The sequence below is a fragment of the Colias croceus genome, chromosome 5, assembly GCF_905220415.1.
Source record: "Colias croceus chromosome 5, ilColCroc2.1".
In the NCBI taxonomy this organism is placed as follows: domain Eukaryota; kingdom Metazoa; phylum Arthropoda; class Insecta; order Lepidoptera; family Pieridae; genus Colias; species Colias croceus.
The window spans coordinates 10,061,918-10,077,528 of record NC_059541.1 but is presented as its reverse complement, the minus strand read 5'-3'; positions in this window follow the sequence as shown (position 1 = coordinate 10,077,528).

The window sequence follows — 15,611 nt, the reverse complement described above, 5'->3', positions numbered from 1 at the left end:
TGTATCTTACCCTTTGACAATGACACCTATCGGATGGACAATAGCTTGGGTAACGTTTGAGTAATCGCCGCGATCATTGTTCAGATCAACTCGACCCTTATTTGAATAAGATTTAATTGTTTGTTTTATTTACGATATTCGGATTCGATTTCAATTGATTAGCCTTGAATGGTTTAAATGTGAATCTTTACGGTGATTAATTATTTAAACATATTAAATTCAGGTGCATATTTTTCAGTATTCTCGAGCTTTTTACTATAAACTGTTTAAAGCGTTGACAAAATAAGAAATTATATATAACACGAATACAGATTCATTTTTCATGACTCACTTTAATATCATTGAATATTTCCATAAAAAAAACATGAAATCAAGAACAAACAAAATTACTTTCGAATTTATAATGTTTGCGTTCTTACGTTAAAGATATGTGAACTGTACAGTCAAGGCCATTGTCTAGACTAGATATTTAATATATCAACAGGTACGATTAGAGCATAGGTTGTATGAGAATGTCTAATTTAACCTTATCAAAATATAATCAAACAGCTGTACGGAAGAACCCGCGGGCAAATCAAGTATTTCTAGCTCATGTTTATTCTGATACATATCCTATATTACTGTAAATATCGTCCAAATCAGTTCAGTATTTTTTTCGTGAAAGAGTAACAAACACACATACACCCACCTATCCTTTTACCCCTGTTATAATATTTGCATGTTTCAGGGGTTTAGTAAAGAACTTGTTTACCGCTTGTTTTGGTACGGTATAGCAGATGTATTATGCATCCTTTTCATTGATCGATTTAATTCTTTAAAAACAAGTTAGTGATCAGACAACTGTGTCCTTTTTTTTACATCGTTGGAAAGAGCCTTCGCCCGCGCCACCTATAAACATCCACACCACTGGGGTTTACAGTTACGCAAATAACACAAATAATAAGATAATTTTAGTGATACAAGCTAGCGGACTACGAAAAACAGCCGCAAAAACGACTCTGGGATGTAAATAATTTCTGGAAGCGACTACAAAACGAGAAAATATATTTTTCGCATTTTATAAACGTTGTATCATTTATCTGTATTGTAATTTATTACGAATATTAGCATTCAGTATTTTGTGATATATATTTAATATTAGTATTACCTACTACGCAGTAGGCCGTCTTTTACATATTTTAAGTGTTTCCTACATAACATGTTATGATGCATCCAACCTTATATAGTGCCAATACATATTTGTCGAATTTTATCTACGTTTTATTTCGAATCTCACAATAGTTTAATTATACGTCTTGTAAGTGAAACTTAAAATTAATATCGAAAGACATTATAATAAAATTACACAACTTACAGTAAGTTGATGAATGAAATAATAAATTACACTAGATAATATTATAGAGATAATCTAAGGATTCGTTGTGAATCAAGAACTTTTCCAGTGTTTTCGTACTTTGGAAAGGAAAAAACTAAAATGCATATTTAAGATCTCCACACTACTCCGATCTCCTTAATTTTATCTAATAATGTCAATTTTCATGATAGAGCTTTATACAAAGCTTTTTATTTAATCATAAGTTAAGCAGCAATAAGTAGTTAATACTTTAGAATCATTAAAATATTCTTGTATCATACTAAGGATCTCTAAGGATATTTTATCTTTGATTTAGGGCCTAGTTTTTAATCCTTGGTTAAAATTTATCCATACAATAAAGTGTTACACGAACATTTTAAAATGTCACATGTAAACTGTCAAATACGGACAATTACACACGAAAAGTAACACAAAATAAATTATGCACTATCAGAGCCAATAACCGCTATGGCGAAAGAAGATGCTCATACATAATTCCACGTTTAATCAATAAATTAGATAATAACATTAAAAATAAAATAAACTGTAAAAATGTTAACCGTCAATTAAAATCATACTATATATCACGTTTATAAAGACTCGGCCAGCACAGTAGGTGATCGCAAAATTTTTTTTCCACAAGTACCCTATTGTACATCATATTTTTTCTGTTATGTAATTTACTTGCCATCTTAATGTATTTTTCAATGTAATTTCATATGTAATGTAACAAAATTTATATTAATCTATCTAGTATTTGTTTGACGTCTAGAATGCATGTGCACCACGATCAAATCGTGTCGATTTATGTGGTGTTTATTCTGTATGCCCAATGCAATGACCTATTATACTAGTAGACGCGGCATACGCCAACATCATTGCACTAAAAAACAGCGTAATTAATACATACCTACTTACTAACGCATTATCACCAATACAGTTGTTCTCTCTTTCACTCTCACGCACGAGACATAATACATGTCTCACTCATGTACTTCGTAATAACAACTGCCGATTAAAATATAAAAAGAACGTCCAGCCACGACGCTGAATGGTGCGTGCTTAGAGTATATATTACAATAGTATAGAGCGAGTGTATTGCACAAATTGCCTAGTGCGGATCGTAGGCAGATGAGCTATAGATACTATATAGATGTGTGTGTGACAAATAGGGATGGGTAGGTATCAATTGCGTGTTGAACTATCGATAATTTATGTAAATAAATATGTATCATAAGTAAATTTTATGTTCAATAAGTTATTAAAGGAAAAATATATGAATAAAGTATAAATATGTAATTTTTTTATTTGTTTACCAACTGAATAAAGTTTGTTTATTCCATTTGAATATTAAATATTATATAAGAAATTTTCTTGTATTAATTATAAGTACTTTAAAAAAATATGTTTAATTGGAATATCAGAAAAACGTGAGTACTTTTTAAATAATAAAGTTAATAAAATAAAATATCGGGTTTAGTGCTATTTCTTTAATAATAAATCAAACAATAATAATAATGTTTTAAAAATGGTAAAAAAATATTAAGGAATAATCAATAATTTAAAATGATAATATAATAAATAATATTAATAATTTTTTTATTTAATTTTATCCATTCTACTATCAAAATCTTCAAAATCAATTTAGCGGTTCAGAAAATATATCGTAACATTACATACTTTACATTTACACTATAATACATTCGCATTCATAATATTAGAAAGTGTATCATACAAAACACACCACAAATTTATTTATAATACATTTTTAAAAGAGTTTTAATTTTAAAGTTAAATAAATAATTTGTTAAAATATAGTTCTTCTAGTAAACTTTATATCGAGTACAGCGTTGGTCAGGTCACATCACTACGATCACGTGACGGCAGTGAGGCGCGCGAGCGAGCCTGCGCGTGTCCGCCTCCCACCTACCCTTCACCCCCGCGATGCTAGATTTATTTTCATAAAAATAAGTATAACAATCGACTTACTGATGAAATGTGATAGTGGATTTCAATTTTGTGTATTTTCTAGTATCGTTTTTGCAAGATAGAACTGCACATTTCACCATGTTTATTCGTAAATATAAAAAAAATCCAGAGCAACGCACTTCGTGAGCACTCAACCACGACTGCGAGCGCTCGCGGCGGGAGCGTCGTGTTGTTCCCACCTGTGCCTACTGTTCCCACTTGGTTGTTCGCACTCTATAGATAGTATATATACTCTAAGGGTGCGTGACTAAGTGAAACTCGGGCACTTAGCTGAGTTTTTTCTTGCCAAAATAGAGAGCGGGTAACGTATCTAGCTCTTTTATATATCATAGGCCCAATGTATGTTTATTTTTCTATCAATAAATGGTTAAAAAAAAATTAGAATACATTTTTGAAATGGTAGTTTAATACGTTATTCGATGAATAAGTTTTACCCAACGATTGAAAAATCAGCCCTTAGTAAAAAGCAAAACGCATATACGTGACAAACTGACAAGCGCTACAGAGTTTGAATCCTTATCATACCTTTATCCAAATTAATATTAAATTATGACCCACTTTAATTAATAGCATATATGAAGAAACCATATTGTAATTAATGAACGCGTAGGTAATCCCGATACAATAGTAACTGCATTTTAATTCATCATTAAGATCCAATAAAGCGGGCATTGAGTCACGTAATTTTACCGTAAATTTGGTCAATTGTTTAATAATTAATTTATAACGATGATTATTGTCATTAAATTATTTTAAAATCATGTAAACAAAATAAAGTATAATCACTACGTAAACAACGTATCCGTTTCATAATGGTTTGTTTATTAAATTTTCTTACCACAAAAATAAAATATTTCTTGTCAATTTGAAATATTATGTAGATAGGTACTAGATTAGTGCGTTCACACCAGCTTGATCCACGCCTTCTGTAATAAGACTCAAAAGATACATTATAATTAGGTATAATTGATTTCGAACGATATAAATAATAATTGTTTAACACAATATTTTAACTTACACCCCAACTAAAGAAATAATCTCAAAAAAGTTAAATGGACGACCCAACAATACTTTTATAATACTGATTTCTAATAGTCTGAAGCAAGATTTTAATTCAGTTTCTCATTGTAAGTCAATGTGTTATAATAATTAATGAAATAAAAAAAGATACCTATAGAAATATGTATGATAAATAAATAAACGAATTAGAGTGTCGTTTATGCAAATTATGTCCGGTACAAAATCGTAGCTTATTATTCATGTACAATATGTAACAAGAATAAACATTAAATATTGGTATATGTTAAGCTTCATTTGGGACTATAAACCATATTCAAGGTACAAAGTTATCAGTAGTTCTTATTTCTAGCTTAATAGTTTTATTAAACTACTATCTGTACTCCGCGGTTTTACCCGCAGTGCTTCGCTCCTGGATAAATGGGCTATCACCTATCGCCTATCGCCTTCCTGGATAAATAGGCTAACACCGAAAGTATTTTTCAAATCGGACCAGTAGTTCCAGAGATTAGCGCGTTCAAACAAACAAGCTTTTCAGCTTTATAATATTAAGTAAGTATAGATTTATTATAATAGAATATATTTCAAATAGACGTCTAGACTCTAGACTCTAGAGGCTTCTAACATGGTATGCTTGAGTCGTCTTAACATACGTATTGCATGCATCTTTTTGGAAAAAGATTAAACAATCGAGTATTTAACTGATATTTTTACGTATTCACACATACGTTGATAAGATTAGCATTGTATGCACATGGTATACATGTAATGAGTATCAATGTTATTGACATTCAAGGTAGAAAGTAAAAGAGGTTTAGAAAGGTCAAGATCGAAGCGGTTTATATTTCATGTGCTTTTGAATGAAAATAATTGTAACAATTTTGATTTTTTAAAATTGCTTCCTATAAACTCAATGAGGTAATCATTAAGGTCACGTAATCACTTTGTTTTTCCAAGTATTAGCTTTGAATCATCACATTTTTCACCGTGACAAACAATTATCAGAATTTTAAAATGAAGAAAAAAGGGAATGAAGTTTTAGTAGGTAGATAGAGATTTGTCTCAATTTAACGACTATTTACCTTCTAATCACCGGCGAGCGTTTTAGTCATATTGTGTTAATATTGATATGAATAAATATGACAGGCAAGCGTTGATAAAAGCTATTAACATATTAAACATTTTGGTCGGCGGCGATTGTGTCCAGGAAAATTTTGTGGGAAAAGGGAATTTCAATGAATTAATAGAAACTATTGCTGTTACCCATAATTAAAATGTATGGAAATATTTTATAATTATGGAAAGATAGCGCAGGGTTTTAAATACGATATAAGGTGTAAGAGAGACTATTATAGCGTGCATGTGTAGAAAAACATGAATGTACCCTACTCTTTTTTTAAATATATCATAGTTGGCTTCAATAGGAGATTGAAGTGCAGGATTATGAGCGAAAAACATGTTTGTCTAAAACGTTGTATTTTTAGCTCTATTATTAAAAAAAAACAATAACATTCAATAAATTGCTAGCAGACGCCTATGAATCATTAAAAAAAAACAGTAATTATAGTATTAACATCAATAGATGTTTTATGCCTCTTGATTATTGACATATATTTCCGGCTATATGATGATGGTAGCGCGCTATTTCCTACTTATAATTATTCTATTTTATTTTTTCTATGGTTGTTTTATGTTTTGATCGTTGTTGTTTTTTTTATACAAAACTGAATCGCATAGCATCGTGACTTAGAGGCAATAAGTTACAAAAATAGATATCTAGAGGTAGGTAGGTATGTACCTAAGCTCTTTTTTACTCAATATTTTCTTGCCCACTGAGCAAAGTTTATTTTTAGATACATCTGTTACCATATAGTTACCATTCACCAAATTATGCATTTGGTAGTTAAAATTTTCAAAAATGGATGGCTGAATAAAAAAAAGAAGAGAGAAAAGATAGAAGTTATAATAGTACAAAATCGACTCAGCTATTTATTGAATGTATGCTTAAGAAAAAACTAAATTAATAAATAATAAAAATTAGAAAACAATACTGTGACAATACGTAAACACGAAATAACTAAAGTCCTTTGTGACAACCCTACTCATACAAATATCCACCATCTCAGAAAGCCTATTTAGCATTATACAAACTAACTTTGTTGTGATTGTAAATAGTACAAGCCTATATACGATTAATTAACATTTCGAGAATACATTTCATAAAATCACTCGAAAATTATGGTATATTAGCAATTAACAGCAGTTTTCCTTGTTACAAATATCACTGCATAGTATATAATAATAAAATATTATAAAGTCGCTTTCTCCTGTCCCTGTGTCCCTTTGTATGCTTAAATCTTTAAAACTACGCAACGGATTTTGATGCGGTTTTTTTATAAATAGAGTGATTCAAGAGGAAGTTTTTAGTATATAATTTACTAGGTTTTAGACAAAGCGGGAGAAGTCGCGGGCGGTAAGCTAGTAGATATTATTAGTAAGTGTGGTAAGTAGCATTAGATTGCGAAAGTGATCCTTTGTGGATAAGCATATTGTGTGTCTTGAAATATATAAGTACGTAGTACATAAGTACTAAGTATTTTTTCCAAAATGTTTAGTTTGTCTATTCATGCTGACTTGTTGGTTTGAACATCAATATGTAACTTATCATCTGTTGGACTGAATCTACGAAAAGACAGAAATTCGTTCAATGCTTGTAATAAATTATTTATATTATAAATAGTGTGTTCAATAAAGTGTGGTATGCTGCAATGCTTCAAAATACTTCAAAATTATTTATGTATATTTATGTAAAGGTAAAAGCCTTCCTCGACTATTTACTAGATATCAATCAAAAGATAAAGATTACATTCGTAGGTATATGCCTTAATTCCTTTATTATAAGCTCGTTCAATCAAACCAACATTTCAGCTTTATTTTAATTTCAAAATATATAAGTAGGTATCACTCACTTGAATCACATTCCCTTGAAATATCTCTTTGTTTATATCGAATTTTAAATTAAGGTGAAGGCGACAGCTGCGAGGATATTATCATTAGTCTTGTTACTCTAAAGAAAACTGTATTTTGGTCAATGTCCTTCTACTATTTTGGAAAAAAAATTGGTATTTACTGCGTACTATTTATTAATACGTTAGGAGATAATTTTAATCTTATAGTTGATAGGTTAGTAGGATTACATAATATCCTAAAACAAATAGATTTTTCTAGACTTCACTTACAATAGGTATCATCAAACATCGAAAAACTTACCTACAAATTCATAATAGGTTTTGATTGCATTTGCATAAGACAAAGACAAAAATGATGTAATCAGATTAAAAAAATGAAGTCATCATCGAAATTACAAAGGCATTTTAAGTTATGCTTACCAAGCTATGTTAGTGTGCCATAAAATATGTAACTTAAATACTGTAATATAATTGTTAAGTAAGCAAGACTTACGAGGTGCCAAATGTTCTTCTACTGAGAATCGGATTATTTTCATACTAAATTCAATATACAATTTATTCACTTGGCTTTTCTTCGTAGAGATGTTAAATTTCGAAATTTCTACGATACTTCTTTCAGTTATTAGTACGATTTTTAGTAATACTTAATGGGGGGAGGTAGAAAGGATAAGTAATGCGTTTAATTATGGTACAGTATAATATAATTATTGTAGATTGTTAAGTAAATACCGAAAAAACGAGCCGATATTTTCCTAAGACATACAACAATTCAAAAAAATATTATGTAATGAGTTCTCACAGAAGACGGTTAATGCCCTGTTTCTTACGTAAATAATATGATCGTGACCTCTAAGTTATTATATATTTTTAATACAACTTATTTTTTGATACTTTAAAATATATTAAGTAATTAACATGTATTTTAAAACCTTTCACAGACGTAACTTTTATTTAATCTATACATATAATAAATCTGTAGAAGGGTCAATTCTGTACATTGAAAATATTGAAAAAATAACTAGCAGGGGGTGTTACTGGATCGATACCAAACCCAAATATATGATTAAAAAAATTTTTGTCTGTCTGTCTGTCTGTCTGTCTGTCTGTCTGTCTGTATGTGACGACATCACGTGAAAACTACCGGTTCGATTTCGATGAAACTTGGTATAATTATACCTTATTATCCTGGGCGTAAAATAGGATACTTTTTATCCTGGAAAAAAACGTAGAAAAAAAATTAATCTCAATTTTTCAGTTATCCATAGACGTTGTTCTGTAGTAGGTACCGCGAACACACGTTGCGTAGGTATTATTATAGACCTAGCCGTATTTGGGTCCAATAGATATTTATAAGATGTCATTGTCCGAGTTACTCAAAATGGAGAAATAAACCATCCACGCAAAGACCGAACTCCGCGCGGACGGAGTCGCGGGCGGAAGCTAGTCGTGAATAATATTATTAATGCCGTTGATATTTAATTATTGTATATTAATACAATTACATTCATGGCATTATGTGTATATTATTGATAAAAAGGTTAAATAAAAAGGCGCAAAATAGTTCCTATTTTTATATATTTTAAATGTCAAATTTTATTGGTAACTAGCTGCTCCGCGCGGTTTCACCCCCGTGACTCTTCTCTCGTTGGTTGTATATAGCCTATTATTAGCCTTCCTCGATAAATGAGCTTTATAACACTGACATAATTTTTCAAATCGGACCAGCAGTTGCCGAGATTAGCGCGTTTAAACAAACAAACAACAAACTCTTCAGCTTTTTATTATTAGTATAGATTTTTGGTATTATTTTTAATAACAACACACCTACGCATAGAACACTATATTAATAATATTATATTCAATGGACTAAGAAAACCACCGTACTTTGAACGAGGACACGACACCGACCGCGACAAATAGACAAAATTTTGATCCTTACTAAAACAGCATTATTAAGCGCTTGTGGGTCATTTGTAATAGGATGGCGGTTCTACAGGGGTCTTAGTACGCAATGACAAAAAGAAAAATGATGGTCAGAACGCTGATACCGGATACCTTAAGATACTATAACGTTTTATATTAGAGTATCTTAACATAAAATATTATAGTATCTTCACCGTGTGTGACGCGCTTTACCAGTGTGGAAAAATGACAGTGCTATATAGATCGTCTAGCGCTATCACTTTCCCACATTGGAAATAATACTGCTATAACACGTCAAGGTTAATGTTGCATTTTGTCCAACCTTGGTGAGCTGCACTATCTTTTTGTACCTACATTCCGCACAGATCTTACTATCTATCCTAAATCGGTTACCTAATACGAAACCTTGTTTTCAATTTTCTTAACACTAGTTTTCCAAGAACTGATAACTACTAGGTAATTGATTTATAAACTTTAAATTACGATTTTTATTTAGTGCTTTTGATTCGATTATGTAACCTACATACACATATTACAGCGGCAAAAATCATAAAGAATTGCCATGTAAATTTACAATTTTTATATAATATGTTAATGTATACCTACTGTATTTTTCTTACGTTTTGTATTGAAAGTACTCAATGAACAAAATTGCAACGATATTGCAAATTTGCAACGCACACGTTTCATTTATAATCACAGAAGAAATTGAAATAAATATTGTTCTTTACCTCTTGAATAATTTTGAATCTCATCTGCCCACACCCTACTCTAAGCGAGGGTTACTATGACGTCTTAAAGCAATATTATATCCAGTGTGGAAAAAGGACAGAGTGGGAATAATACTGCTTTAAGCATTGAGATATACATATTATGGAGACGACACCGCCTACATCACTTATGTTCCGCTCAACATACGCCATATGGCGTAACTGCACGCTCATTTTTTATTTGTATTAAAGTGAAACGCATCTAATATGCCTTCGTGTGTGCTACGATATTGCACAAATAATACAAATAATACGGAAAAGTGCAAAGGAATGACTTTCATCGGTAAGTACCTAACTAGATAATAATTTTTAAAACTTAGTTAGAGCAAAAAAATGGCGCACAGATTTTGTTCGTGGTGTCTCCTCCATACGTAGTAATATTATCTCAATGGCTTTAAGACGTCATGGTAACCTCCCTGTACTTACGTTGTACGTAGAATCTAGGGCTACCAATCCACATCCTTGGATACTAAGTAATAAATATAGTTCTCAAATTGCCCAACGCTGGCACGGGCAAGCCTTGATACCGCACCGTTAGTGAATATGAATCAAATTTTAACACCTTGTAATTAGTAAAAGGACTACGGGTCGCGATCTCGACCTCGCGGTGACGAAACTTTTATACGAGTGAAAATTAATCAGCTTGTTATTTGTATTATTTTAATTCAATTATTATTAAGATATATCGCTGTTATGAGAATCTTATATGTTATTAACTTAAACTTGTTATATTTTATTTTAAATGATTAATCATCTTAGCATAAAATTTCGTATCATATTATATATTTTATGGTTACATACCGAATACTATGGATCACTTTTAGTTGTTACATAATTCCGCAAACACAAAGTAATAGCTAGTTCAATAAAGAAACGAATCTTCAATGGCGGCGCTTATCATTCCCTCTCGCTCACACACGGCCGTACGGTATGCAAAAAAAAGGGAAAAATTAAATCACTAAAATGTATTTGATTTTCCCTATAATAGTTTTTATCATAAATTTACAATGACAATTATGCATTTGCGAAAGTAAATAATGTTTTATTGGAATTTGACAAAATATGTTCTTTGGGAAAAGTTGTTCAGTTTTATGGGCTTATTACAAGTATTATGGGGATTTTATTACATTCTGTATACGTAAATATGATAATTCATATAAATACACAAATACAATAACAAAAAAGTTTGTCAACAAACAATTTTAAAAATAATTAATAAAATAATTATCAACTTACGTTATTTTTATTTTCTTTTTTGCTGATCCTACCATCTGTCAAAGTCAGCTTTGGCCGCCATTGAAGATTCGTTTCTTTATTGAACCAAATAATAATAAAATAAACATATTCTTCATTTTGGCGCCATTATCAGTGAAAATGAAAAAATGTTTTTTTTTTTTCATAACACGAAGATATGTCTATTTAATCAAAAATTTTACAGTAATACAGGCAAATGTATAGTTATAATAATTATAATTTCATTGTTTTATTTTTTATGGTTGGTACTTATAAAAAAAACAGCTCAAAATACCGAACATGTAAAATGAATGCCACAGTACTATATGTCACACATGTGTTTATTTTCCACAAACTGGATCTCTTTAACAAGAAACCTTGACCGGGCTCATAATATAAAGTGTCAAGTATTAAATAATCATATCATATTAAATAATCAGTTGTTCAAATATATTAATAAACTGTAATATTAATAATTAATAATCGGTTTTTATTTTTTTCAATCTATGGTTTTAAGCTGCCATGATATTATTATTTTTAAATAGGTACATACAGATAATGAATTGCCATCAAATAGTCAATACTTGATACTATTGTCATTTCAATAAATAATCATTGTGATCGAAGTGCATAAGTACATAATTAAATTGCAATATTGTCCACTAATGATAACTCATCACGTTCGTCTGATAGCTCCATAATGCTCTTTATGAATTATTAATGTTGATCATCACGTCAATATAAAAAAAAATGATTTAATGAAACTTTAGGTAATCCCAAATGAGTAATATGTGCGTAGGTTGGAGTTGAGGAGTTACTTACTACCGGGATAATAACATAAAACGTATTTGGCAATTTCTTTGTTTTGTTTATTACATCAATTGTTATATTATTAAGTTCGATTAAACTCTGATATTAAATAAAAGTCATAATAATACACATATTTTTTATATTTTAAATCTCACGTTCAAATATTTTATAGTATCTGGCAACCTAATTTAAGAATAAAGATGAAAAATGTTCCATTTTCAAATTTGGCGCGCGATGAAAATACGTCTTTACTTGTTTTCATTAACTACGTCATTCGAGTTTGAGTATCAAAATGTTTTTTTTAGTAATTGTAATTGCTTCATACGTCTCTTGTGGTGTAAATAATCCGTGTTCATGAAAATAATTGATTTTTTTTTGTTCTCCAGCCAACATGTAATTAACATGGTAAGTTTGTTGATCAAATTTCATTAGATAAAATTGAATACAATTTTCACTTGAAATATCGAAATCTATCTATGCAATATAAGTACATATAATAAATCTGTAGAAGGGTCAATTCTGTACATTGAAAATATTGAAAAAATAAATAACAGGGGGTGTTACAGGATCGATACCAAACCCAAATATGTGATTAAAAAAATTTTTGTCTGTCTGTCTGTCTGTCTGTCTGTATGTTCAGGCATCACGTGAAAACTAACGGTTCGATTTCGATGAAACTTGGTATAATTATACTTTATTATCCTGGGCATAAAATAGGATACTTTTTATCCCGGAAAAATACGTAGAAAAAAATAAATCTTAACTTTTCTTAATTTTTCCGCGCGGACGGAGTCGCGGGCGGAAGCTAGCACATATAATAAATCTGTAGAAGGGTCAATTCTGTACATTGAAAATATTGAAAAAATAAATAGCAGGGGGTGTTACTGGATCGATACCAAGCCCAAATATGTGATTAAAAAATTTTTTGTCTGTCTGTCTGTCTGTCTGTCTGTCTGTCTGTCTGTCTGTCTGTATGTTCAGGCATCACGTGAAAACTAACGGTTCGATTTCGATGAAACTTGGTATAATTATACCTTATTATCCTGGGCATAAAATAGGATACTTTTTATCCCGGAAAAATACGTAGAAAAAAAAAAAATCGTAATTTTTCTTAATTTTTCCGCGCGGACGGAGTCGCGGGCGGAAGCTAGTGGTGTATAAATGCATAGAATAATAATTAACTCATTACTTTTAATAACCCTCAAATTGCTTACAATGAGTCACAGGCTAATAGTTCAACCGCTTGATAAATGCATTCGAAATTCGTTGCACAAATAGTGCAATCTTGTAATTGAGATTAAATTATAATTTTGTAAGTAACAGTATCTAAAAATGTAAACGTTCATTACATTACTACATCGAAACATTAGAATCATAACGTAATTCCGTACTGTGTAGTGTGTACTAATAATAAAATTTATTATGTTTGTATGTTTGTTACTATATTATATTGCAATACTGTATAAGTGTTTCGTATTAATTTTTGTATAATGATGACTGGGATATTTTTTATTAATATTGGACTTTGAATAAGCTCAGGTGTGTAAGTGTCTATTAATGCTACTGTAGTATATAATATAATAATAAAAATATTGTAGTATAGTAAGTAAATAGTTTATAGTTTTAATAAGCCTTATCTATTACGATTACATCACTGAAAATAATTATTAGTATTTAATATTTTTTTTTAGTTCACATACACCTTCCTTAATTAATAAAAAAAATATATTATGCATAATTATATGGTATGCACCTACCTTCAGATTGCCTCGTGTATATTTGATTGTTATCAATAGGATGCTATAAATTTTAATGATTGACGTTTACCTTCTAAAACAAAAAACATTGTGATTGAGACTTTAACAAAAACAACAACTATTTTAAAAATCTATCTATTCCCAACATACTTTATATTATACTAGCTTTCTTAGCGTCTTCGCCCGCTTTTTCAAAGGAAAACCCGCATAGTTCCCATTCCCGTGGGATTTCCGGGACAAAACCTATCCTAGGTGTTGATCCAAGTTACCCTCTTTTATCAGTTCAGTAGTTTAGGTGTGAAAACCATGCATACATACATACATACATACATACAAACCTTTCCTTTTTATAATATTAGTATCTATAGATAGTATAGAAGTAGACTACTTACCTATTATTTCTAAATTTTGTAGTTAGTAGCTTTATTGAATATTCTTAAACATGTTTATCGAATAATTTACATTTTTATTTTTATTTTGAGTTTCTTTTTTTATAAATATGTAGCATGTATCATAAACAAGTAAGAAATATTTTCCACTCACCTACGCCTATAGGTACTGCAAATTTCCTTGGTATTAAACAAAAATCCAGTCCTATTAGTAAACTTTAAATGGCTCCACATTGGTTCAAGATCTTATTAATTGTAGCACCTTGACCCTTTAGGACAATTCAACTTTTTTCATCGTAATAATCGTTGAATTTTAAACGTTAACCGTCCGCGTCAAAACATATGTTGGTATTGCTTCCTGAAACGTATCATGTCATTGATAGGTACTTGTTTACATGTTAGGGTATTCGTAAATATCCTGTATTCATACAGCCTGAACAGCTGGTTTCACAGCTTCTGTATATGCTCTGAATAGTATATATAGTTTATCTGACAGTTAAAATAAAAAATATTGTGTTAAATACATGCCAAAAAGTGTTAAATAGGTTATTTGGTACGTATACGTACGTATCAACCATTCACTGCATCCGAAGAAAGTTCTTCAATTTGAACACACACAACTTCCAAGATCGACACTGAGGTGTTGCTGTCAGCAACTCAGAATCGATAATGTTTTCGTAGATTGTTACTAGCGGTCAGCCCCGGCTTCGCCCGTGGTATATGTTTATGTTTTCTTATCATAAGAACCATTCGCGAACTTCAAGAAATATTATAAAAAAATAATTATCGAAATCGGTCCACCCGTTCACGCGTGAATCGTGATGCCGTGAACGGGTGGACCGATTTCGATCATATACATGATTTTATATTATTGTCTACACTAAGAATTTAATAAAGCTTTCATCTTTTTATAAGATTATATATATTGGCGTCATCATCAATTATTGTGCACTTAGTAGTTATTGCATTTCTCGAACTCAATGTAATCACAGTAGTTTAGCAATGTTTATACGCATATTTACTTTTTTACTACATGCAAGTTAATTCATACCTACTCTAGTTTATCTTCTCCAGATTACAAACAGCTTTACATAAAATGTATATCAATAAAAAATCTGAAATAAATGTCGTAGAAATAACATAAATCCAATATCTCAATAAATATTATACTTCAATGCACTAATAGCTAAGTATTATAAAAAAACGAAAGCAAAAAGTTCTTGTTTATTGTAAATTGCTTATCCAATAATCATATGAAAATTATACAGTGCCGAGTAAAGTTCTATAACTCCGAAAAAGAAATCAATAAACCATTGACAAATTGCAGGTCTCGGTATACGCTTGAGGTCCGTATAAAGCATGCATAATATTGATCGTTATTGCTGCACAAAAGTAAAACT